At 46.7% G+C, this 25,793-nt stretch overlaps 1 pseudogene; it reads left to right on the top strand.

Annotated features, from left to right (window-relative positions):
• Positions 1–7,108: 7,108 nt before the first annotated feature.
• LOC112237847 lies at positions 7,109–10,929 on the top strand (annotated as a pseudogene).
• Positions 10,930–25,793: the final 14,864 nt, after the last annotated feature.

Genomic DNA, 25,793 nt, shown 5'->3' on the forward strand with positions numbered 1-25,793 from the left:
CTTGCTATGAATTCTATCTGATGGCATTTGCATGTTTAAGGTAAAAGACAAAGAATGTCCCATTTGGAACACTGACAAGTAAACACCATCCTTTATTTGTTAAATCTCAATCGGGGCGGCAGGGTAGCCTAGTGGTTAGAGCGTTGGACTAGTAAACGGAAAGGTTGCAAGTTCAAATCCCTGAGCTGACAAGGTACAAATTTGTCATTCTGCCCCTGAACAGGCAGTTAACCCACTGTTCCTAGGCTGTAATTGAAAATAATAATTTGTTCTTAACTTACTTAAGTAAAGGTTAAAAAAAAATATATATAATAATAATCTGATTGGATGGGCCTGTCTCCCAGCAGGTGGGCCTGCACCAACCCAGGCCCACCTGTACCTACGCGCTGGGTTCAATTAAAAGATACATCCCATCATTCAGAACAAAGATGTGTAATTGGCATTTCCAGCCCAAGGGCAGGCTAAGCTTTTTCTAGGGTGTTTGTCTGGGTAGAGTAGAGGGAGGGTGCTTTAGCAACACATAACCACCAGGGAGCAGATGTCAGCCATTTTTGCAATCATCACCAAAGTGCTTGCAGCAACCAAGGAGGTTTGGGCTTATTTTTATTTTTTACCCCTTTTTCTCCCCAATTGGTAGTTACAGTCTTGTCCCATCGATGCAACTCCGGTACGGACTCGGGAGAGGTGGCCGGCTGCAACACAGTCTGGGATCAAACCTGGGTCTGTAGTGACTCCTCAAGCACTGCGATGCAGTGCCTCAGACCACTGCGCCACACGGTCGAGGTTTGGGATTTAGATTATGCATGATAGTATAAACTACCCAACAGGGAATCTAAGCACTATTTCCCTCTGCCATGGGAAAAAATGCCATTTATTTGACCATTTTCATGTGTCTTTCCTCTCTGGGCTTGTTTCAGAGTATAAGGGTTTCTTTTTTGTGATTGTCAAGTGATTTGGCACTAAATATATTGCATCCTACACCAATACTGTAATTATTACATAACTATTACATTAAAATTATCATAAGAGATGTTAAACTAAAGTTACATTGAATAAATGCTTTATAACCCTCTCAGCATCTGGGAGAAAGAAGACAAGACGGATATGTCCAATAGTTCCACTGATCTGCTCATCACAGTGATGGAGACCATCTCCCTCCTCTGCAGCAAGACCTTGGCTGCAGAGATATCATTCCACATGGGCTCACTAAAATTCTGATCTGGGACAAAGAGAGTAACAGTTTCCAGATTTTGTCATGGTCACAGAATGACCAAATCAAATGCTCCAGGATTCAGGAGGAGGAGGAGAGACCATCTTGGTTCAATCTGTGGCTTTGAGGTTCTCCAGACTTCACTGCCTGTCAAAAGAGACTAGAAACGTCATATATAAGTGATTCAGAGGCGCAGGTTAAACTGCTCCTCCCTTAGAGCAGCCATCAGCAGTTCATATGACTCCTGTGGGATGCCACATCCAACACGATCTCACAAACTCACTGCTATATATGATGTTCGTCCAAAAGACACAAACATCGATTTGCGAGGCTTCAGTCAAACGTTCAATACTGCTGTCAACCTTTCCTCAGAGACCGGCCACATCACTGTTACTCTGACTACATGGGACAGTAGCAATTGAGGGGGGGAAAGGACTACCAATATAGAGGTAACTCTTCCTGTGCCATAAAGATCTAGACCTATTGGCAGAGGCCAGTCTCGCTGAAAGAAATACCGGCATCTGTTGTGCTGGTAAATGACAACACAATAAAGCCAAAACAACTCTTGCTCTGTGGATTAGAGAAAGTGAAACATCTTGTTTAGAGTCCTACATAGGCCTGTGTGCCGAGAGGGATCAATAACTCATCGCGAGCCTGGCTAATCAGCCGGAAGAAACAACCGTTTGTCACGCAGAAAAGATGTCCGCCCATTTAATTATTAGTATGGGAAGCTGGCCAACCGGTGGGCAATTTGTCAGTCAGTCGTTGTGAAACAGGAATAAATGAATTAATATAATGAAGGTATAGCGGAAGGACAGCACGAGAAGCCGGAGGTGATTATTTGGTGTATTTAAATTTCTGTCATGACAGGCTACTAAAGTTACATCCCTTGTAACTACCGCTCACAGATGCTGATATATAGAAAAATAAAAACTGTTTTTCCAAGGAGAGTGTGATTCCAAACTCAGTTTGAGTGTGATTCCAAGCTCAGTTTGAGTGTGATTTCATGCTCAGTTTGAGTGTGATTCCAAGCTCAGTTTGAGTGTGATTCCAAACTCAGTTTGAGTGTGATTCCAAGCTCGGTTTGAGTGTGATTTCAAGCTCAGTTTGAGTGTGATTTCAAGCTCAGTTCTGTTTTATAGTCATAACCTCTGGAACTCTCAGCAGTAGTCTACAGAGACACGTCAGAAGGATTGTGGGTCACATGGAAGGCTTCACACCTGACTTACATCAGCCTACACAACCCTGGATGAATTACATACATCAGACACACACCTGACTTACATCTGTCTACACAACCCTGGATGAATTACATACATCAGACACACACCTGACTTACATCTGTCTACACAACCCTGGATGAATTACATACATCAGACACACACCTGACTTACATCTGTCTACACAACCCTGGATGAATTACATACATCAGACACACACCTGACTTACATCTGTCTACACAACCCTGGATGAATTACATACATCAGACACACACCTGACTTACATCTGTCTACACAACCCTGGATGAATTACATACATCAGACACACACCTGACTTACATCTGTCTACACAACCCTGGATGAATTACATACATCAGACACACACCTGACTTACATCTGTCTACACAACCCTGCATGAATTACATACATCAGACACACACCTGACTTACATCTGTCTACACAACCCTGGATGAATTACATACATCAGACACACACCTGACTTACATCTGTCTACACAACCCTGGATGAATTACATACATCAGACACACACCTGACTTACATCTGTCTACACAACCCTGGATGAATTACATACATCAGACACACACCTGACTTACATCAGAACAATACGGATAACTGTTGGCTGTCATGAAATACTGAAATATAATGTCTGTTGTCGTTATCATGGTCATGACAGCGTAGTACCACTGTGACAGCTGCCTCAAGGATATGGTTCCTACCTTGGCATATTACAATTTACCTCTGTCATCCAAGGGTTTAGACCATCCAGGTTCTCTATGTGATGTCCAGTGACAGCTAGATCCAGGTCCCTTCCAGACACAACCTAAAACAACATAAATGTAACGTTATAGAGCATAGATGTGATCAGCACAACAATGGTCAGGAGGAGAATGAAGACCCTGGTTTGGGGTCAGTTTCAATGATGAAAGAAATAAGATAATAGTTCAGAAAATAAGAAATGATATAACTGATCTGAAGTCACATCTCTGAATGAGGTTATTCTTCATCCCTCAAATGTTCATTGAAACAACTGTAGACTAGGTAGACTAGATGCTGCAGTTACAGCTCAAGTGCATGTAATTAGAGATTACACCAGACAGGACTGTCATGTGAACAGAGATCGATGGGCTGGATGTGTACCACAGAAGAAAACACGCCGCATACCATCTCAGATGAACTTCCCTTCTCACCCCCCTTCTCTCCATTTCTCCCCCTTTCCCCCAATTTGTCATTCTCAATTTTCTCCTCATTTGTCTGAGTCAACATTGACCCCTAAATTCTCGCGCCTAACTATTTCCAAACCCCTTCATCTCTATCTTTCTCTCTATCTCTGTCCACTTGAGAGCCCAAGCAGTGACTACCCAGAGCTCACTGCTCTTTCCCGTCTTTGGCCTTTCCTTCTACCTTTCTTCATCCCTGTCTATATACACTGTATCTCTGTTTCAATCCATTGTTCTGTCTGTATCGGAGCAAGCCTATGTCCCTATACCCCTCCTAGCCCCTCTCCCTCCTAGCCCCTCTCCCTCCAGCTTCTCCCGCCCCTAGTCCCTCTCCCTCCTAGCCCCTCTCCCTCCAGCTTCTCCCGCCCCTAGTCCCTCTCCCTCCTAGCCCCTCTCCCTCCAGCTTCTCCCGCCCCTAGTCCCTCTCCCTCCTAGCCCCTCTCCCTCCAGCTTCTCCCACCCCTAGCCCCTCTCCCTCCTAGCCCCTCTCCCTCCAGCTAGTTCTCCCCCGCCCCTAGTCCCTCCCTCCCTCCTAGCCCCTCTCCCTCCTAGCCCCTCTCCCTCCAGCTTCTCCCACCCCTAGCCCCTCTCCCTCCTAGCCCCTCTCCCTCCAGCTTCTCCCACCCCTAGCCCCTCTCCCTCCTAGCCCCTCTCCCTCCAGCTTCTCCCGCCCCTCTCCCCTCTCCCTCCTAGCCCCTCTCCCTCCAGCTTCTCCCGCCCCTAGCCCCTCTCCCTCCTAGCCCCTCTCCCTCCAGCTTCTCCTGCCCCTAGCCCCTCTCCCTCCTAGCCACTCTCCCTCCAGCTTCCCCCAGCCCCTCTCCCCTTAGCTCCTCTCCCCCTAACCCTCTCCTCCTTCTTTGGCATGCCCTTGCCAGGTATTTGTTAAAATTCCTCACACCCTGCGGGGCTAGGTATGTCCCCCCACCCTCCCCCTACTTCTCGTCTTTATCTCAGTCGGTCTTGTGTTCTCTTGCTAACACATGTATGGGACATCAAGACCAGACAGTAATCATGCTAAGAGGCGTTCAGTGCACAGGTTAATACTCAGTAAGTACCACACACAACCAGGTCAATGTGGCTGAGTTGCTAGGGGCATAGTGGTGCTGGCAGACCCAAGATGGTGGTTTCAATTCCTGTGCACAAGCCTGAATGTGAGTTAGAAGTTTCTTCTATGCTTAATGACCAAATCATTGCTATTTGAACTTATTTCTGACATGGAAATATGTTGTTAGAGGCACTGGCTGCCTTACTGTAATTTAGAATTCAGACATCCCACCGCCATATAAAGCTGTGTGTGTGTGTGTGTGTGTGTGTGTGTAGTATTGACATTGGGCTGTAGTTGAAGTGCGTTAGTTATTGCAGCGCTCCCCGAAATGCCAGCAAATAAGGACGTCTCACTGGTGTGTCAGCACGTCTGTCCGTCTGCCTCCTGTCCTGTTCTGGTCTGTTTCACTGGAAAGCCTCATGAGCCACACATTTTTACTGGAAGATACTGGAACTAACACGCATATCAAGACCAGTGTGTTTGTGTAATCTAGATACCTATTCAATTTACAGTATGTTGCGGCAGAACGTTGCTGATTGTAGTTATGTCTGTTGGATTGGCTGGTGCAATTGAGGATTGATTCCTTTTGGGGTCGATAAAGTTACATTTTTACATTTGAATCATTTAGCAGATGCTCTTAACCAGAGCAACTTACAGGAGCAATTAGGGTTAAGTGCCTTGCTGAAGGGCACATCAACATATTTTCCCCACCTTGTTGGCACTGTGATTCGAACCAGCAACCTTTCCGTTACTCACCCAACTCTCTATCCGCTAGGCTGCCTGCCGCCCTTTACCTTATCTTATTCAGCCCCAATTGAGTGATTGACTTTGTAATTGAAGAAACACACGAGTGTAAATCTCGCTGAAAGACTATTCTCCTGCGTCATCGTGACTCTTACTGGAAGGTGCATGTTCAGTAAACCCTAGTAATGTAATGTCTGTAATGAAGAATGTACAATTTAGTTAAGTCATAGCAACCATGTTTGTACAATATGTATTGTAGTCTAGTCTAGTGTACTCACCATTGGTTTTGTTCTTGTGTTGTTCATTTTTGTGTCATGTTGTTATAAAGTAATTAAGCCTACTGTTTATTGCACTGGCAGGAGAAATATTGCATAATTCATTTCAAAGTGATTCACTGATTCACAGTGAATAGCATTAGTATGTCTTGGCCTAGGCTATGAGGGAGCCAGATACTGTTTTTATTTATTTATTTTTAAAAACATTTTTATTTTATTTTATTATTTATTTAACTAGGCAAGTCAGTTAAGAACAAATTCTTATTTTACAATGACGGTCTACCCCGGCCAAACCCTCCCTTAACCCAGGCGACGCAGGGCCAAACACTCCCTTAACCCAGGCGACGCAAGGCCAAACACTCCCTTAACCCAGGCGATGCGGGGCCAAACACTCGGGGCCAATTGTGTGCCGCTCTATGGGACATTTAAGTATTTGTAGTAATATAACATCCTATATAAAATAAACTAGCTTTTTATTTCAGTAAAGGGTTCGTAAGATAAATATTTATTTGGCTTTAAAAGGGATGTTCTTGATCTCTTAATTGAAAGGTTTGTATTAGTTTTACCCTCCAACAGTAATCTCTTTACTGAGTCATCTCATCAGAATGCCAGATCCCCAACTTATTCCTCCTCTTGGAATCACAGCTGAGACCAAAGCATCCAGCTGATACAAATCTATAATGATATACTTTGTGGAGAACTTTTAACATTTAGACATCATGGTAATACATCCCTGACTCATTGGCATCTGCAATGTACTGCAGTCTGATTTTGAGATACCATTTATGGTCAAATGCTTGAATTTTGTGGGGAAATCTTTCCAGGACGTTTACCTGGACCTGGCTCAAAAATATTGAACCTATTTTATCAAAATATAGAATTTTCACACGTATGATCATGCAACAACACTGTTCAACCCTCACCTTTTCTTTCCAGCAAATACAACTCATCTAAAAACGCACATAGTAAGACAAGAAAGCCCAATTCAAGTGTAACGGAGCCCGTTATGTTGACCATAATATGAAGTGTTTATGTGAGGCTGTAAATACAGAACACTTCATATGAACCTAAAGTATTGAAAGACACTCATTCAAGCAAGCAATGTTATATTTCCAAATCTATTCATTATTTCAATTTAGAATAGAAGAAATATGATCTAGATATGCATTAGGGAAGCTTGAAGAGTGTCCAAACTTCCACCATTTGACAATAACCATTTACTGTAAGTACTTGATTATAGGCTGCATGAATGACAGCTATAATAGTTACTTTAACCACGACCTTTAATAACTGACTCTACGCTGTGAGCGTGTCTGTTTCTCCTCCTTCCCCTCCCGTGGACTCGTAGACACACCAGAGACTGGGCCGAGGGTCGAGAGCCACACTATGAGGAGGGAGAGGAGAGGAAACATAGCATAGCGAGGCACAAAGTTAGGAGGAACAGCTTCAGATCCAACAACCATCACCTGTCTGACAACGAATAATAAAGATTTGAGGATATCTATTTTTTCTATAGACAAAAACTGGACCAACTATAGGCCTCTGTGGATTTTTGAATGGAAACTGAATCGGACATTCAGACTAATTAAATGGATGATGATGTTATTTGCAACTACCGGAATTGGATTGAATAAGGTAAAGACAACTCAACAGATTATATAGCCTACTTTAAAAAGGTGTATTTGTGGTCTTGGCTAGAGCAGTCTGTAATAAAGAGCTCTGGTCTTGGATATCCACTTCTGTGGAAGAATTATCTAATGCTGGGTGGATATGCTACCCATTCATCTGACCATTTAGCCTAAATGATTATTATTATTAACAAGTCATCATTAGGCCTTCTCTACTCTTCAGTCAGTCTTTTCAGTTATGTTTATGTCACTGTGTTTACCGTAGGCCGAGGCCTGTTTGTCAACATTTTTATTAAATTCAAACGTAATTTATATTCTCTGACAAAATATTATATTTGGAGCTTGCACAAATATTTTCACAAAATAATACCTGTCACCTACATTTAGAAGACATAGCCTAACCGTTTTAGATTATGATGTGGTAGTCTTGGCCTAATATTTTTAGAAAGCTAAATTAGGCAAAAATATTAAATATCTAAGTAACAATCTAAGGAAAGAAACCTCCAGTAAAAATGCAACAGTCTGTATGTCCATTTGTTAAAGATATTAACAGAGATGTTATTTTAGGGGGCACATTAAACCCGTGGGACATGGGCCACAGCGGGAGTTCTGCAGGCCCTCCACAGTTCAACAGTAGCTCTTAACCCCGGTACTGGCGGAGCCAACATGTGTCATAGGCTTTTTTTCTGCACTCGATCTTTACCCCTCGATCTGCTTTGACGTTACCGCGTACAATTACAATCACTACATTTACCACTACGCCGAGAGTTATAAGTTAGGTTGGATAGGTTATTTGGATTCGCCTATAGGAAACCACGTTGCAAACAAGTCTATACTTGTGTGTTTATAACCATTATTAACTTATTATAATTAGCCTACTGTAGATATCGCAATGTTTTGTTTAATGAAACAGTGGGTTTCAAACCTAATTTTATCCCCTAATAAATCACCGAGCAAAACACGATGTTTTATTGCCTACACCATGGGTTCTCTCTGTCTCCTGCCTTGCTCTTCCTATCCCCAGCCACAGCGGTGTAGCAAGCCGATGGAATTTCATAAACTGGTGAGGAATATGTTCTGTTACGTAAAAAATTTAGGGACAGCTTGACGCCGGAGTCTCTGCATATTCGTGCCCCCGGTGCGCAAATGTGCACGTAGACATACATCTGGAAAGGGCCGAAAAACGCGTCAGCTTGCTTGCCTCATGTTCAACTTCATGAGGCGCGCGTTGAACATTTGTATGCGTCGGGTTCCACAGTTCATTTCGTGCCATGAAATTGTTGCCCACAACCAGCGGTGCGACCTTAACATGAGCGCAGGGGGTTCATCAGTAAATTTATGATCTACAACTGGCTCTACACCCCTACACAGAAAAGCCAGTGTGAAAAAAAGCACTATAAACTTATCTAGAATTGAAGCTTTGCCAATACGACTTCTATGATGATGCTTTTCTAAAATGCCTGTTACTGGGACTACTACACAAATACAATACATTGACAGAACATTCATCCATATGCCAAAAACAAAATGGCAAAAAAGAGGCAGAATACAGTTGTGTGGCAAATCATTAAATGCTGTAGATGCTTTTCAGAAGGCCATTTTCTGTGTTTCAATGCTAATACATATAACTTTCTCCTCTCCCATTTCCCTTTCTCAACCATGCTCCCCATCTCCTATGTCTACCCCCCCCCCACACACACACTCTTACTATTGTCCACCACCAAAACCCTCCCATCCAGCCAAGTGGAATCAAAATAATAGTTCCTCTCCCTCTGACATTTATATAAACCCAGCTAACCTCCACACCACCACCATTTCAGAAGTCTCAACTAAAAAGTATGGATTTCTCTAGCTCCCTGCCTCCCTCACCTTCTCCATTATACACCTCCCCCTTCATCCCCAACTCCTCCTTCCCCTCCGCCTCTCCATACATCTCTCCTTCCCCCAGCCTGGCCTCAACCGCTCTCTTCTGCTCCCTCCTGTCCCTCCTGGCTCTCCTGGGCATTGGGGGAACCTCTACACCATGGGTCTCCTCATCAGACGCAGGAGAGGCAGGAGGAGGCGAGGGTGTTCTAGCTGCTGTTTAGGAGGGAGAGGAGTACCGTTACCATCCTGCCTCTCCTCCTCTCCCCCCTCCCTCTCCCCTTCCTCCTCTCCCACCTCCTCTTCCTCCACCTCCCTCCATCTCCAGGTGCTGAGTCTAGCTCTGGCGGACCTCCTCTACCTCTTCACGGCTCCCTTCATCGTGTACGACAGCCTGGCGGCTGACTGGGCGTTTGGGGAGCTGGGCTGTCGGCTCCTCTTCAGCCTGGACCTGATCACCCTGCACGCCTCCATCTACACCCTCACCGCCATGAGTCTGGATCGCTATCGGGCTGTGGCCAACCCCCTGGCCACCTCGTCCTCCCCCTCCTCTGGGCTGCTCCGTGTGGCCCTGGCCTGGGGCCTGGCGGTGGCCCTCAGCCTGCCCATGATGATCACCCTCCACCTGGAGGACGGAGACGACGGACAGCTGTGTGTCCCTGCCTGGGATGAGCAGAGCTCCAAAGTGTATATGAGCGTGCTGTTCTGTACCAGTATGATAGGGCCGGGGCTGGCCATCGGGGCGCTGTATGCTACTCTGAGCCATCTCTACTGGGTGTCCCAGACCCAGCCCTGGGCCAGTGGTAGTGGGGGTAGCACGTCCTACCCTCCGCGGGCCCCAAGGCCCAAGGTCCTGCTCCTCATCCTGGGGATAGTTCTGGCCTTCTGGGCCTGTTTCTTGCCCTTCTGGGTGTGGCAGCTGCTGCCGCTATACGGGCCCGACATGCTGCGGACAGTACCGGTGGGTACCCAGGTGACGGTGAACCGGATCCTAACGGGGCTGACGTACGGGAACTCTTGCGTGAACCCATTCTTCTACACGCTGCTCACAGGGGGGAAACGACGGAGGAACAGGCAGACACCGACGTCAGCGAATCAGCTCTGCCGCAAGAGCAGTATGCAGTAGTGTCCGTGACAACACAGACAGTCCGGTATAATAGACTGCTCTGGGGGCTGGTGGGGGGCTGCTTACAAACTGTCCGATTCAAACACCCCCGTCTCCCCCTGAAATATCAAAGGGCATTTCACTGTGTGATTGTTACTTCATAAGGACTATATTAAAGACAGCACTTTGTATGCACGGATGTGACTGGACCATACTTCCTATTTGGAGATTAAAAATGTGACGGGCTGAGCGAAAATACCACAGCTTCAAAACTTGAGAAATATCTCATTGATTGTATGAATTCACAAAAATACATCCACATACGGGCCATGAGTGGAGTATGACAACAGGGAAGCAGCGTTTGTGTGTTCTGTTATCATTTAGGGGGCTGAGGACCTTGTGTCACGGACCCTTAATGTTTGATATGCACCCCTAAAGTCAGACCTTTTTTATTATCAATACCTGCATGTTGGGTTTGGACTTTTATTTTGTAATGAACTGCAATGCTTTGCATGGTGACGATGACGCCTTTATTTATATCCAGTTTGGTGTGTATAATATGATATAATATATCAAATAAAAACATGCTTTATATACTAGAGTCTATGTCACAGGTTTTTTGTTCCCTAGAGGAGAGGATGTGTTCCTCTTGACCCCTCAGAAAAGAACACAACATAACTGAAAATACAGATCTCATATCCATGGTTTTATGATATTTATGACAATAGCAGACGAGGGGAGAGAAAGAGAGATGGCCAGAGAGAGAGAGACAGTGAGAAAAAGAGGGATGGCCAGAGAGAGAGAGCAAAGAGATGTAGAGGGATGGCCAGAGAGAGAGAGCAAAGAGATGTAGAGGGATGGCCAGAGAGAGTGAGACAGTGAGAAAAAGAGGGATGGCCAGAGAGAGAGAGCAAAGAGATGTAGAGGGATGGCCAGAGAGAGAGAGCAAAGAGATGTATAGGGATGGCCAGAGAGAGAGAGACAGTGAGAAAAAGACAGTGAGAAAAAGAGGGATGGCCAGAGAGAGAGAGACAGTGAGAAAAAGAGGGATGGCCAGAGAGAGAGAGACAGTGAGAAAAAGAGATATGGCCAGAGAGAGAGACAGTGAGAAAAAGAGGGATGGCCAGAGAGAGTGAGCAAAGAGATGTAGAGGGATGGCCAGAGAGAGAGAGCAAAGAGATGTATAGGGATGGCCAGAGAGAGTGAGACAGTGAGAAAAAGAGGGATGGCCAGAGAGAGAGAGCAAAGAGATGTAGAGGGATGGCCAGAGAGAGAGGGCAAAGAGATGTAGAGGGATGGCCAGAGAGAGTGAGACAGTGAGAAAAAGAGGGATGGCCAGAGAGAGAGAGCAAAGAGATGTAGAGGGATGGCCAGAGAGAGAGAGCAAAGAGATGTAGAGGGATGGCCAGAGAGAGAGAGCAAAGAGATGTAGAGGGATGGCCAGAGAGAGAGAGCAAAGAGATGTAGAGGGAAGGAGGGGGACAGAAGGTGAGAAGAAGGAGCGACAGAAAAAGAGAGAAAAAAGCAGAGAATGAAAGGCCAAGAAGAAAGTGCTGAGTGGAAAAATCCCTGGATTTGAGTTTGCACTCATACTTTTATTTGTGTGTCTGTGTCAGCGTGTCTGTGAGTCTCTCAGGTCTTCCCCTTCCCTGTGTGTGTTCGTTGGGCAGTCTCTCTCCGTGTGTCTCCTTGTAGCAACGGCGTGTCTGTCTGTGTCTGACTCAAACACTGACTGTACTGTACACCCAACAAAACCCTGTGGCTCTTTGATGCAGATGAGCAAATATTGTTGTTTGACAGTGAGGAGTGAGGTTGTGGGGGATAGGGGGCTGGGTGGTGGGAGGGATAGGGGTTGGGTGGTGGGAGGGTTATGGTCTGGGTGGTGGGAGGGATAGGGGGTTGGGTGGTGGAGTTGTACATATGTGAAGGTTTGTTTAGAAGTATTGTGCGGGTGCATTTAAGAGAGGGGAGAAGAACAATGGACTTGTTGATGCATGTCAAGCTGCTAATCAGTGGGAATAGGGGACAGGTGTGTGTAATGAAAGTTCCGGAGGGATCCGTGACACTAACGCCCCCCCGACATGCTGCACCAGCAGCGCAACGACACCGGCCTCGAGGAGGATCACAGGAACGCAGTGCGGGTCTGCCGAAGTTGCGTCGTCGTCAGACAGGCCAGTTGCCACTGCCGAAGTTGTGGCGGCGTCGGATGGACCAGTGGCGTCGGACGGACCGGTTGTGGCTGCTGAATTGGCGAAGTCGGACGGCCCATTTGCAGCTGCCAAAGTTTCAACCCTGTGTTTTTGTTACGTGTTCGTTTGGTCTTCGTCCCCATGACCTTACACGGCACGCCGTAATTCGGGCTTAATTAAAAACCCTATTACGCATTCCTGCACCTGTCTCACGATTCTCTTCATACCAAAGTGACAATGCAGACAAGAAATATGGAGGTAATCAAACTAAATTATGTAGAGAGACCATGTAGCATTCCTTTTAAATATACAGTGGATTCGGAAAGTATTCAGACCCCTTGACTTTTTCCACCTTTTGTTACCTTTCAGCCTTTTTTAAATATATATTTTTACCAATTTATTTAAAAAAAAAAAAAAAAAAATATCACATTTACATAAGTATTCAGACTCTTTACTCAGTACTTTGTTGAAACACCTTTGGAAGAGATTACATGCTCGAGTCTTCTTGGGTATGACGCTAAAAGCTTGGCACACCTGTATTTGGGGAGTTTCTTATATTATTTTTTGCAGATCCTCTCAAGCTCTGTCAGGTTGGATGAGGAGCGTCGCTGAACAGCTATTGTCAGGTCTCTCCAGAGATGTTGGATCGGGTTCAAGTCCGGTCTCTGCCTGGGCCACTCAAGGACATTCAGAGACTTGTCCCAAAGCCACTCCAGCGTTTTCTTGGCTGTTTGCTTAGGGTTGCTGTCCTGTTGGAAGGTGAACCTTCGCCCCAGTCTGAGGTCCTGAGTGCTCTGGAGCAGGTTTTCATCAAGGATCTCTCTGTACTTTGCTCCGTTCATCTTTCCCTCAATCCTGACTAGTCTCCCAGTCCCTGCCGCTGAAAAACACCCCCAAAGCATGATGCTGCCACCACCATGCTTCATCGTAGGGATGGTATTGGCCAGGTGATGAGCGGACCTGGTTTCCTCCAGATGTGACGCTTGGCATTCAGGCCAAAGAGTTCAATCTTGGTTTCATCAGACCAGTGACTCATGGTCTGAGTCTTCTGGGTCCTTTTGGCAAACTCCAAGCGGGCTGTCATGTGCCTTTTACTGAGGAGTGGTTTCCTTCTGGCCACTCTACCATAAAGGCCTGATTGGTGGAGTGCTGCAGAGATGGTTGTCCTTCTGGAAGGTTCTCCCATCTCCACAGAGGAACTCTGGAGCTCTGTCAGAGTGACCATTGGGTTCTTGGTCACCTCCCTGACCAAAGCCCTTCTCCCCAGATTTCTCAGTTTGGCCAGACAGCCAGCTCTACTCTATGCTTACTCTAAACTTCTTCCATTTAAGAATGATGGAGGCCACTGTGTTCTTGGGGACCTTCAACACTGCAGACATTTTTTGGTACCCTTCCCCAGACCTGTGCCTTGACAGAATCCTGTCTCAGAGCTCTATGGACAATTCCTTCAACCTCATGGCTTGGTTTTTGCTCTGACATTAACTGTCAACTGTGGGACCTTATATAGACCGGTGTGTGCCTTTCCAAATCATATATAATCAATTACATTTACCACAGGTGGACTCCAATCAAGTTGTAGAAACATCTCAAGGACGATCAATGGAAACAGGATGCACCTGAGCTCAATTTCGAGTCTCATGGCAATGGGTCTGAATACTTTAGTTTTTTATTTGTAATACATTTGCAAACATTTCGAAAAACCTGTTTTCGCTTTGTAGTTATGGGGTATTGTGTGTAGATTCAAGAGGATTTTTTTTATTTAATCAATTTTAGAAAAAGGCTGTAACGTAACAAAATGTGGAAAAGTCAAGGGGTCTGAATACTTTCTGAATGCACTGTATGTCATAATTGATATGTTTAAAACTGATTCCATCAGTCCCAAACTATTCTAATAATCTCATTATTTGATTCAATACAAAGTCTAGTCGTAACATCCTATTGAAATAATATAATAGAAATATCCATTTATATCAGTTAATATCACCATACTATGGTTCTGTCCTCTGTATGATGTGATCATTAACTCCAGAGTTAAAGAAACAGAGACAGAAGGGCACTTTATCCACCCCAGTCCCTCAGAGATATTCTCCTTTAGATGAATGGTTCAGGGTCAACACAGATCCACCAAGTAGGGTTTTAAATGAATTGCAGAAGGTAAAAGGTCTAATATTACATTACTGATGAATGATGTTTTTCCTCTGTCCATTCAAATCATGTGGCATTCAAGGACATAAGGTAGTGGATGAAATGTACACAATTGTTACCCGGAGGAAAATCGGGGATGGTTGTACTTTTTCAAGGGGAGGGTTTAATATTTGTTTTATTTAGTTCAGGGAGGGGCATGTCATTTGTAATCAATTAAATGTCATATTGCTCAGTGTTTGAGAATTAGTTGCTTATTATATCTCGATGTGTGCCCAATGCTGCCCCTCATACCTGATTCTCTGCTGGGCGTGCAATAGAGTCCGCCTAGTGTGGTCTCAATAAAATGTTCCATACCCTATACTATAGGCTATATGAAGAGCATGCTCTGAGAATCACAGGGCAAGGTTACAGTGCCTTCAGAAAGTAGTCATACCCCTTGACTTATTCCACATTTTGTTGTGTTACAACCTGAACTCAAAATGGGTTAAATAGATTGTTTTCTTTCACCCATCTACACACAATGCCCCATTATAACAAAGTGAAAACACGTTTTGACATTTTTGCTAATTTATTGAAAATGAAATATAGAAATCTCATTTAGATAAGTATTCACATGGATTTTCCTGAGAAAATACTTTGTAGAAGAACCTATGTCATTGACTACAGCTGTGAGTCAAACTAGGTAAGTCTCTAAGAGATTTGCATACCTGGATTGTACAACATTTGCCCATTATTGTTTTCAAAATACTTCAAGCTCTGTCAAATTGGTTGTTGATCATCGTGAGACAACCATTTTCAAGTCTTGCCATAGATTTTCAAGTAGATTTAAGTCAAAACTATAAATCGGTCACTGAGAAACATTCCGTCTTCTTGGTAAGCAACTCCAGTTTAGATTTGGCCTTGTGTTTTAGGTTATTGTCCTGCTGAAAGGTGAATTCATTTCCAGGGTGTGGTGTATGTCACGCCCTGATCTGTTTCACCTGTCCTTTTGATTGTCTCCACCCCCTCCAGGTATCGCTTATTTTCACTGGTGTATTTATCCCTGTGTTTCCTGTCTCTCTGTGCCAGTTTGTCTTGTATGTCTTTCAAGTCAACCAGTGTGTCCGTACAACTGCTTCTATTCGCTTTTTGCTAGTCGTCCTGGTTTTGACCCTTGCCTGTTTTCTGAATTCCATACCCGTCTGCCTGACCTCGAGCCTGCCTGCCACTCTGTACCTCCTGGACTCTGAACTGGTTTTGACCTGTCCACGACCATTCTCTTGCCTACCCCATTTGGATTGATTAATAAATATCAAAGATTCAAACCATCTGCCTCCCGTGTCTGCATCTGGGTCTCGCCTTGTGCCCTTATAGTGGAAAGCAGTCTGAACCAGGTTTTCCTCTAGGATTTTGCCTGTGCTTAGCTCTATTCTGTACATTTTGTATCTTGAAAAACTTGTCATTCCTTAATGATTACAAGCATTATCATAACATGATGCAGCCACCACTATGCTTGAAGATATGGAGAGTGGTACTCTGTAATGTGTTGTATTAGATTTGCCCCACACGTAACACTTTGCCTTCTGGACAAAAAGTTAATTGCTTAGCCACATTTTTAGCGGTATTACTTTAGTGCCTTGTTGCAAACAGGATGCATGTTTTGGAATATTTTTATTCTGTACAGTCTTCCTTCTTTTTACTCTGTCAATTAGATTAGATTCGTGGAATAACCACAATGTTGTTGATCCATCCTCAGTTTTCTCCTATCACAGCCATTAAACTCTGCAACTGTTTTAAAAATCACCATTCTGTAACGGCTTTCCTCCTGGGAAGGAGAGGCGGACCAAAATGCAGCATGGTTATAGTTCATGTTTTTAATATCGGAAAACTCAACATGAACTTAATACAAAACAATAAATGTGGGAAAACCGAAACAGCCCTATCTGGTGCAACAAACACAAAGACAGGAAACAACCACCCACAAAACCCAACACAAAACAGGCTACCTAAATATGGTTCCCAATCAGAGACAATGACTAACACCTGCCTCTGATTGAGAACCATATCAGGCCCAAACACAGAAACAGACAAACTAGACATCCAACATAGAATGCCCACTCAGATCACACCCTGACCAAACAAAACATAGAAACATAACTATGGTCAGGGTGTGACAGTACCCCCCAAAGGTGCGGACTCTGGCCGCAAAACCTGAACCTATTGGGGAGGGTCTGGGTGGGCATCTGTCCGCGGTGGCGGCTCTGGTGCTGGACGTAGCCCCCACCTCACCATAGTCTTAGTCCACCTCATTGTCCTCCTCCGTGGCCTCCTAACCACGGTGACCCTTCTAAATGACCCCACTGGACTGAGGGGCAGCTCGGGACAGAGGGGCAGCTCGGGACAGAGGGGCAGCTCGGGACAGATGGGCAGCTCGGGACAGAGGGGCAGCTCGGGACAGAGGGGCAGCTCGGGACAGAGGGGCAGCTCGGGACAGAGGGGCAGCTCGGGACAGAGGGGCAGCTCCGTACTGGCTGACGACTCTGGCGGAACCTGGCTGACTGGCGACTCTGGCGGATCCTGGCTGACTGGCGACTCTGGTGGCTCATGACAGACGGGAGACTCTGGCGGCTCATGACAGACGGGAGACTCTGGCGGCTCATGACAGATGGGAGACTCTGGCGGCTCATGACAGACGGGAGACTCTGGCGGCTCATGACAGACGGGAGACTCTGGCGGCTCATGACAGACGGGAGACTCTGGCGGCTCATGACAGACGAGAAACTCTGGCGGCTCATGACAGACGGGAGACTCTGGCGGCTCATGACAGACGGGAGACTATGGCGGCTCATGACAGACGGGAGACTCTAGCAGCTCTGGACAGACGGGCAGCTCAGGCCGTGCTGGGCAGACGGACAACTCCGGCAACGCTGGAGAGGAGAAAGGCTCTGGCAGCGCTGGACAGAGGAGCTCTGGCGCCTCTGGACTGAGGGGCTCTGGCGCCTCTGGACTGAGGGGCTCTGGCGCCTCTGGACTGAGGGGCTCCGGCGCCTCTGGACTGAGGGGCGGAAGCTCTGGCAGCGCTGGACAGGCGGGAGACTCCGGCAGCACTGGAGAGGAGGAAGGCTCCGGCAGCACTGGATGGGCGGGAGCACCTGTAGGGATGATACCAAGAGACAGCCTGGTGCGGGGGGCTGCCACTGGAGGGCTGGTGCGTGGAGGTGGTACTGGATAGACCGGACCGTGCAGGCGCACTGGAGCTCTTGAGCACCGAGCCTGCCCAACCTTACCTGGTTGAATGCTCCCGGTCGCCCTGCCAGTGCGGCGAGGTGGAATAGGCTGTGGCTGTGCAGGCGAAACGGGGACACCATGCGCAAGGCTGGTGCCATGTACGCCGGCCCAAGGAGACGCACTGGAGACCAGATACGTAGAGCCGGCTTCATGGCACCTGGCTCGATGCTCACTCTAGCCCGGCCGATACGAGGAGCTGGTATGTACGACACCGGGCTATGCACCCGCACTGGGGACACCGTGCGCTCCACAGCATAACACGGTGCCTGCCCGGTCTCTCTCGCCACCCGGTAAGCACAGGAAGTTGGCGCAGGTCTCCTACCTGGCTTCGCCATACACCCTGTGTTCCTCCCCCAAGATATTTTTCGGGCTGACTCTCGGGCTTCCATCCACACCGCCGTGCTGCCTCCTCATACCAGCGCCTCTCCGCCTTCGCTGCCTACAGCTCTTCTTTGGGCGGCGATATTCTCCTGGTTGTGCCCAGGGTCCTTTACCGTCCAATTCGTCCTCCCATGTCCATTCCTCTTTGCGCCGCTGTTGCTGTTGCCCGTTACCACGCCGCTTGGTCCTGTTTTGGTGGGTGGTTCTGGAACGCAGCGTGGTTATAGTTCATGTTTTCAATATAGGAAAACTCAACATGAACGTAATACAAAACAATAAACGTGGCAAAACCGAAACAGCCCTATCTGGTGCAACAAACACAAAGGCAGGAAACAACCGCCAACAAAACCCAACACAAAACAGGCTACCTAAATATGGTTCCCAATCAGAGACAATGACTAACACCTGCCTCTGATTGAGAACCATATCAGGCCCAAACACAGAAACAGACAAACTAGACATCCAACATAGAATGCCCACTCAGATCACCCTGACCAAACAAAACATAGAAACATACAAAGCAAACTATGGTCAGGGTGTGACAGTACCCAAAGGTGCGGACTCTGGCCGCAAAACCTGAACCTATTGGGGAGGGTCTGGGTGGGCATCTGTCCTTGGTGGCGGCTCTGGTGCTGGACGTAGCCCCCACCTCACCATAGTCTTAGTCCACCTCATTGTCCTCCTCCGTGGCCTCCTAACCACGGTGACCCTTCTAAATGACCCCACTGGACTGAGGGGCAGCTCGGGACAGAGGGGCAGCTCGGGACAGATGGGCAGCTCGGGACAGATGGGCAGCTCGGGACAGATGGGCAGCTCGGGACAGAGGGGCAGCTCGGGACAGAGGGGCAGCTCGGGACAGAGGGGCAGCTCCGTACTGGCTGACGACTCTGGCGGAACCTGGCTGACTGGCGACTCTGGCGGATCCTGGCTGACTGGCGACTCTGGCGGCTCATGACAGACGGGAGACTCTGGCGGCTCATGACAGACGGGAGACTCTGGCGGCTCATGACAGACGGGAGACTCTGGCGGCTCATGACAGACGGGAGACTCTGGCGGCTCATGACAGACGGGAGACTCTGGCGGCTCATGACAGACGGGAGACTCTGGCGGCTCATGACAGACGGGAGACTCTGGCGGCTCATGACAGACGGGAGACTCTGGCGGCTCATGACAGACGGGAGACCTTGGCGGCTCATGACAGACGGGAGACTCTGGCGGCTCATGACAGACAGGAGACTCTGGCGGCTCATGACAGACGGGAGACTCTGGCGGCTCATGATAGACGGGACACTCTGGCGGCTCATGACAGACGGGAGACTCTAGCAGCTCTGGACAGACGGGCAGCTCAGGCCGTGCTGGGCAGACGGACAACTCCGGCAACGCTGGAGAGGAGAAAGGCTCTGGCAGCGCTGGACAGAGGAGCTCTGGCGCCTCTGGACTGAGGGGCTCTGGCGCCTCTGGACTGAGGGGCCCTGGCGCCTCTGGACTGAGGGGCGGAGCTCTGGCAGCGCTGGACAGGCGGGAGACTCTGGCAGCGCTGGAGAGGAGGAAGGCTCCGGCAGCAATGGATGGGCGGGAGCACCTGTAGGGATGAGACGAAGAGACAGCCTGGTGCGGGGGCTGCCACTGGAGGGCTGGTGCATGGAGGTGGTACTGGATAGACCGGACCGTGCAGGCGCACTGGAGCTCTTGAGCACCGAGCCTGCCCAACCTTACCTGGTTGAATGCTCCCGGTCGCCCTGCCAGTGCGGCGAGGTGGAATAGCCCGCACTGGGCTGTGCAGGCGAAACGGGGACACCATGCGCAAGGCTGGTGCCATGTACGCCGGCCCAAGGAGACGCACTGGAGACCAGATACGTAGAGCCGGCTTCATGGCACCTGGCTCGATGCCCACTCTAGCCCGGCCGATACGAGGAGCTGGTATGTACGACACCGCACTGGGGACACCGTGCGCTCCACAGCATAACACGGTGCCTGCCCGGTCTCTCTCGCCACCCGGTAAGCACAGGAAGTTGGCGCAGGTCTCCTACCTGGCTTCGCCATACACCCTGTGTTCCTCCCCCAAGATATTTTTCGGGCTGACTCTCGGGCTTCCATCCACACCGCCGTGCTGCCTCCTCATACCAGCGCCTCTCCGCCTTCGCTGCCTACAGCTCTTCTTTGGGGCGGCGATATTCTCCTGGTTGTGCCCAGGGTCCTTTACCGTCCAATTCGTCCTCCCATGTCCATTCCTCTTTGCGCCGCTGTTGCTGTTGCCCGTTACCACGCCGCTTGGTCCTGTTTTGGTGGGTGGTTCTGGAACGCAGCGTGGTTATAGTTCATGTTTTCAATATAGGAAAACTCAACATGAACATAATACAAAACAATAAACGTGGCAAAACCGAAACAGCCCTATCTGGTGCAACAAACACAAAGGCAGGAAACAACCGCCAACAAAACCCAACACAAAACAGGCTACCTAAATATGGTTCCCAATCAGAGACAATGACTAACACCTGCCTCTGATTGAGAACCATATCAGGCCCAAACACAGAAACAGACAAACTAGACATCCAACATAGAATGCCCACTCAGATCACACCCTGACCAAACAAAACATAGAAACATACAAAGCAAACTATGGTCAGGGTGTGACACATTCCTTCCTCTCTGGAAACTGAGTTAGGAAGGATACCTGTATCTTCGTAGTGACTGAGTGTATTGATACACCATCCAAACTGTAATTAATAACTTCACCATGCTCAAAAGAATATTCAATGTGCTTTTTTAAATGTTTTTTTTACACATATACCAATAGGTGCCCTTCTTTGTGAAGCATTGGAAAACCTCCCAGGTCTTTGTGGTTGAATCTGTTTGAAATTCAGCCAAAGGCTTCTTCCGGAAAAAATGTAATTTGTAAAAAATACATTTAAAAAAATTCAATATCTGTGCGCACAGACTAGGCCTACTGATGTTCTGTTCCGTTTAGGAGGGAGAGCGCGAAGACGAGAAGGAGGACTGGAGTTAAGCTTGCTACAGCTATAATTTATTTTAAATGAAACAAAATATTTTGTTGGCCATAGTGAAGCTATTTGTCAGAGCTATTGACCTCACAATAAGCCAGATTTGACTAATTTACATAACTGACATTACTATGAAGTGGTAGCATGGACAGTGCATGGGTGGTGAAATGCTAATTTGAGGAGGCCTAATTCATTTAAACAGTCTTGATTTTAATTTGACTTTAGGCTACTAAAGAAAATAGCTAAAGCATAGGCCTACCTCTTGTTAGCTTTTGTGGACCTTATTATACACTGCGATCTATAACGACACTTTAGTTTGCAATACTTTATGTTTTAAACAAACTGTAAAATGAGGGGGAAATTCATGACTATGATGCATATGGGACATCTTTGGTTTGTCTCTATGACATTCAGAGGATGCACTACAACCTATTGCAGAGGAGACAAAAATGTTACTTTGAAGTAATGTGCAATTCTGTCACTGTCAATTGATGTCTAAAATGTCAACAGGCTATAAAACAATACACTAACTCTAAATCAGTCAGGAGCAAGCTGGGTAGCCTAAGAAAGAAAAATAATAATTTAGGCTATATTATTATTATTTATTTTACCTTTATTTAACCAGGGGAAACCCATTGAAACCAGGGTTTCATTTTGAAGGTTGCCCTGGGAACAATAAATCAACATAATCAGAATCAAAACAACACAATCAATTTACAATTTCACATTTCAACAAATCAAATTCAAAAGCAGCAGATAAAATTACACAATCAATCAAAACAAGTGCATTTGTCCTTCACCACATTCCTCATGAAAGTCCCAACCTGACCCTTCGAGACCAGAGAGTCAAGCCTCAAAGTGGGCTGCATGTCCTTCCATGCGCTAAGGGCACAATAACTAAAGGCAATCTTCCCCAACTCTGTGGAGACCAGAGGAACCTCTAGAACTATTCAGTCTTGAGAGCAAGTCTGGTGGCTTTATTTCCAATTAAGAAGTGAGGTAGCTAGGAAGTTTCTGGAGAACTGTTTTACATACAAATAGCAGCCAATGTTGGGCCCGTTTGGTAGTCAGAGACTCCCAGCCAACAGAATTCTATAAAAGGCAATGAGGTGTACGAAAATATTGTCCAGTGATATAGCTAAAGCCACCATTTAAGAAATCAATTCTGAAGCATTTGTGACATGCTAATGAAAAATGTCTTATTAGGCTACAGAGTCATTCTACAATGCCTTTGAATTCTCTTTTAGAAACATGAGTTTGGCCAGTCTTTGGTTTGAGAATCATGCGGTGAGCCATGCATGCCTAGTTAATTTAACCTAACAAATGCTCTTATGCCCTAATCACAGTAAACACAAATCTATTTTGTGATAACAATATCATGGAATAAAATAGAATACATTTGTAGATTTACAAGTGCATATACTGTAGGCCTACTTGATGATATGCGGGCGGCTTCTGTGTTAAAAAAACAAATGACGTTTTCTTGATTTCATGTATGATCTGATACTTCAGATGGTTTTGTTGCGTTCCATGTTTACAGTTGGACAACTTTAGCACTGTTCCAAACTTAGACTATCCTCTTTCTTAAAGTCTAGTTTCTCAGACTGCAAAGAAGATGATAGATTCCTGCCGTGCTTTTATTAGAATGGAGATCTTTTCACCCCTACCCTTGTCAGCGGTGGTCTGCGAATCACAACTTTCTGGCACTTTGCCATGTAATGCTTACAAAAGAAAAAACAGTTTCTAAAACTGCATCTAAGGCTCTAGTCTGTCCTAGGAGGGTAAACGATAGGCATGTTCTCTGCTATCCACTATGTTTTAATTGTTATTATGGGTATAGTGGAGGGTCACTTCAGTTATCATTCATTATAAATAGAGTACAGTCCCTAAATGTTCTCTCGGTTAGTATTCAGAAAGGCCTAAATGTAACTTAGTGAAGGGGAATCTCAAATCCGCAGAGAGAGTGGACCTACACAGGGGTTAAGGAGGGAGCTGGTAAGTCCTGTAACTAAGTGACATATTGGTAACACCTGACCCCTAAAACACTGATGATGAGAAACATTGGTGAGTAGTAGCTCGTTGGATTGGTTGGCTGATGGGCAAACACCCTTTTCCATGGTACTTTTATCAACATACACAGCAACAACACCCTCTGGAGACATCCCAAACCAATTAAAGTTTGTTTTGACAGATCGCTATCCACAATAAGTCTACAATAATTATGTGATGTCAACAAATGACGCATTCACTTTCATGGCGATATGGGTGAACTGTGGAAATTGTTGTGGACTTCAGAACTGTTCTAGCCATCTGAATGTGCGTCCTGGCCGTTCTGTCTGTATGGTTGGGAGCCTCTCCTGAAGTCTCGGGTTTTTCCACCATGTGTTTCCATTTACCTGGGTTACCTCGGAGCGTGACGTTCCCACCGCAGTTATTACCCAGCTACCTGTGCGGTCACTCCGTGGGGGGGCGCTTCTTCTGTGAAGTTAATGTAATAGCCATCCACCTTGAGACCTTTACATCCACAGACAACTAGTCGGTCTCTGAGACCTTCTTAGTCCAACTGGGCTCTCGGACAAGACGTTACAGTAGAGATACAGCATATTTGACAGACAGAGACGCTGTACAAAGAAAAACATATTGGCATGCTCTTGGGACGAATGTAGGGTTCATGTGGGAATGTGCTCCACGGATCCCAAACTTACAGCAAAATGACAGAAATGGAGGGTTAAACTGAAGCTCATCCAAAACAGACATTTCACTCCATTTTCGCCATTGGGGATTTGACAGTACTGGCAGTGGAGTTGGTCGTTGAATATTGCCCATCTCAGGCATACGGGACAGGCCTTGGGTGTCAGTGTATTCTCCATATATCAGATGATTAAGTTATCCCTCACGTCTGCTGGGATGACTGAGTGTTTGATAAACATCAAACACGTTGTGTTTATTCAACCCAACCAAACCGGCGGAAAATATTGCCTCAGTCGGAGGCTTAGCCAATCCATAAACTGTGGGTTTGTGTTGGTAGTAACCAGCGCCTGCAGGTCGGGTCCAACCATAACTTCTGCCTCCTGCTCTCCACAGAAACGTCTTATTTCACACCGAGACGGGTGTCTTCGTCCTCCTATCCTCTCATCCGCAGGGAGAGCAAGAAGACATATTTTCTTTCAGGAGCGTTGCTCTGATACCTGAGAGTTTCATAAATCCAGCACGACTATTTCCTGGAACTGTTGAGTGTCTTTCCATCCCCTCGTCCCTCCGCCCCACCCTCCAGACCCTTCTCTCAGCCAGTGTTTGGGCCTGGAGCAGGTGCCCCTCCCCTGGGCAGCCTGCTCAGGAAAGGACCCTGCTGTGCAGACGAGACTGGGCCGCAGCCCAGGCCAAGCTCACGCTGTGAGGGGTATAAAGAGGCTCCCTTCTATCCAGACACACACAAAAAAAGATTTGCCTTGCACTCCTCCACTCTCGCTCTGTTTCTCTCCAAAATGCAATCTTCCCATCTGTTTTCCCTCTCTCAAATCACTCTCTTTCTCTACTTCACAAGTCTCTCTGCCTCCCTGTCCCTTCTCTCACCCCATATGACTTTATAAAGGTTACAGACTGAAGCACGTCCATCAATCCTGGAAAATTATGAAAAACATGACAACTAAAAAAAGGTTTAACTCTTTACTCAAGTTATCATAAGCAGTAAGAGTTACTCATGTCCTGTAGTCACTCATGTCATGTAGGCCAAGCTGTGTGAGTTACTCATGTCCTGTAGTTACTCATGTCCTGTAGGCCAAGCTGTGTGAGTTACTCATGTCCTGTAGGCCAAGCTGTGTGAGTTACTCATGTCCTGTAGGCCAAGCTGTGTGAGTCACTCATGTCAGTGTAGTTACTCATGCCCTGTAGGCCAAGCTGTGTGAGTTACTCATGTCCTGAAGTTACTCATGTCCTGTAGTTACTCATGTCCTGTAGTTACTCATGTCCTGTAGGCCAAGCTGTGTGAGTTACTCATGCCCTGTAGGCAAAGCTGTGTGAGTTACTCATGTCCTGTAGGCCAAGCTGTGTGAGTTACTCATGTCAGTGTAGTTACTCATGTCCTGTAGGCCAAGCTGTGTGAGTTACTCATGTCAGTGTAGTTATTCATGTTCTGTAGGCCAAGCTGTGTGAGTTACTCATGTCAGTGTAGTTACTCATGTCCTGTAGGCCAAGCTGTGTGAGTTACTCATGTCCTGAAGTTACTCATGTCCTGTAGTTACTCATGTCCTGTAGGCCAAGCTGTGTGAGTTACTCATGTCCTGTAGTCACTCATGCCCTGTAGGCCAAGCTGTGTGAGTTACTCATGTCCTGTAGGCCAAGCTGTGTGAGTCACTCATGTCAGTGTAGTTACTCATGCCCTGTAGGCCAAGCTGTGTGAGTTACTCATGTCCTGAAGTTACTCATGTCCTGTAGTTACTCATGTCCTGTAGTTACTCATGTCCTGTAGGCCAAGCTGTGTG

Source organism: Oncorhynchus tshawytscha, linkage group LG23 (genome assembly GCF_018296145.1).
Source record: "Oncorhynchus tshawytscha isolate Ot180627B linkage group LG23, Otsh_v2.0, whole genome shotgun sequence".
Lineage (NCBI taxonomy): Eukaryota > Metazoa > Chordata > Actinopteri > Salmoniformes > Salmonidae > Oncorhynchus > Oncorhynchus tshawytscha.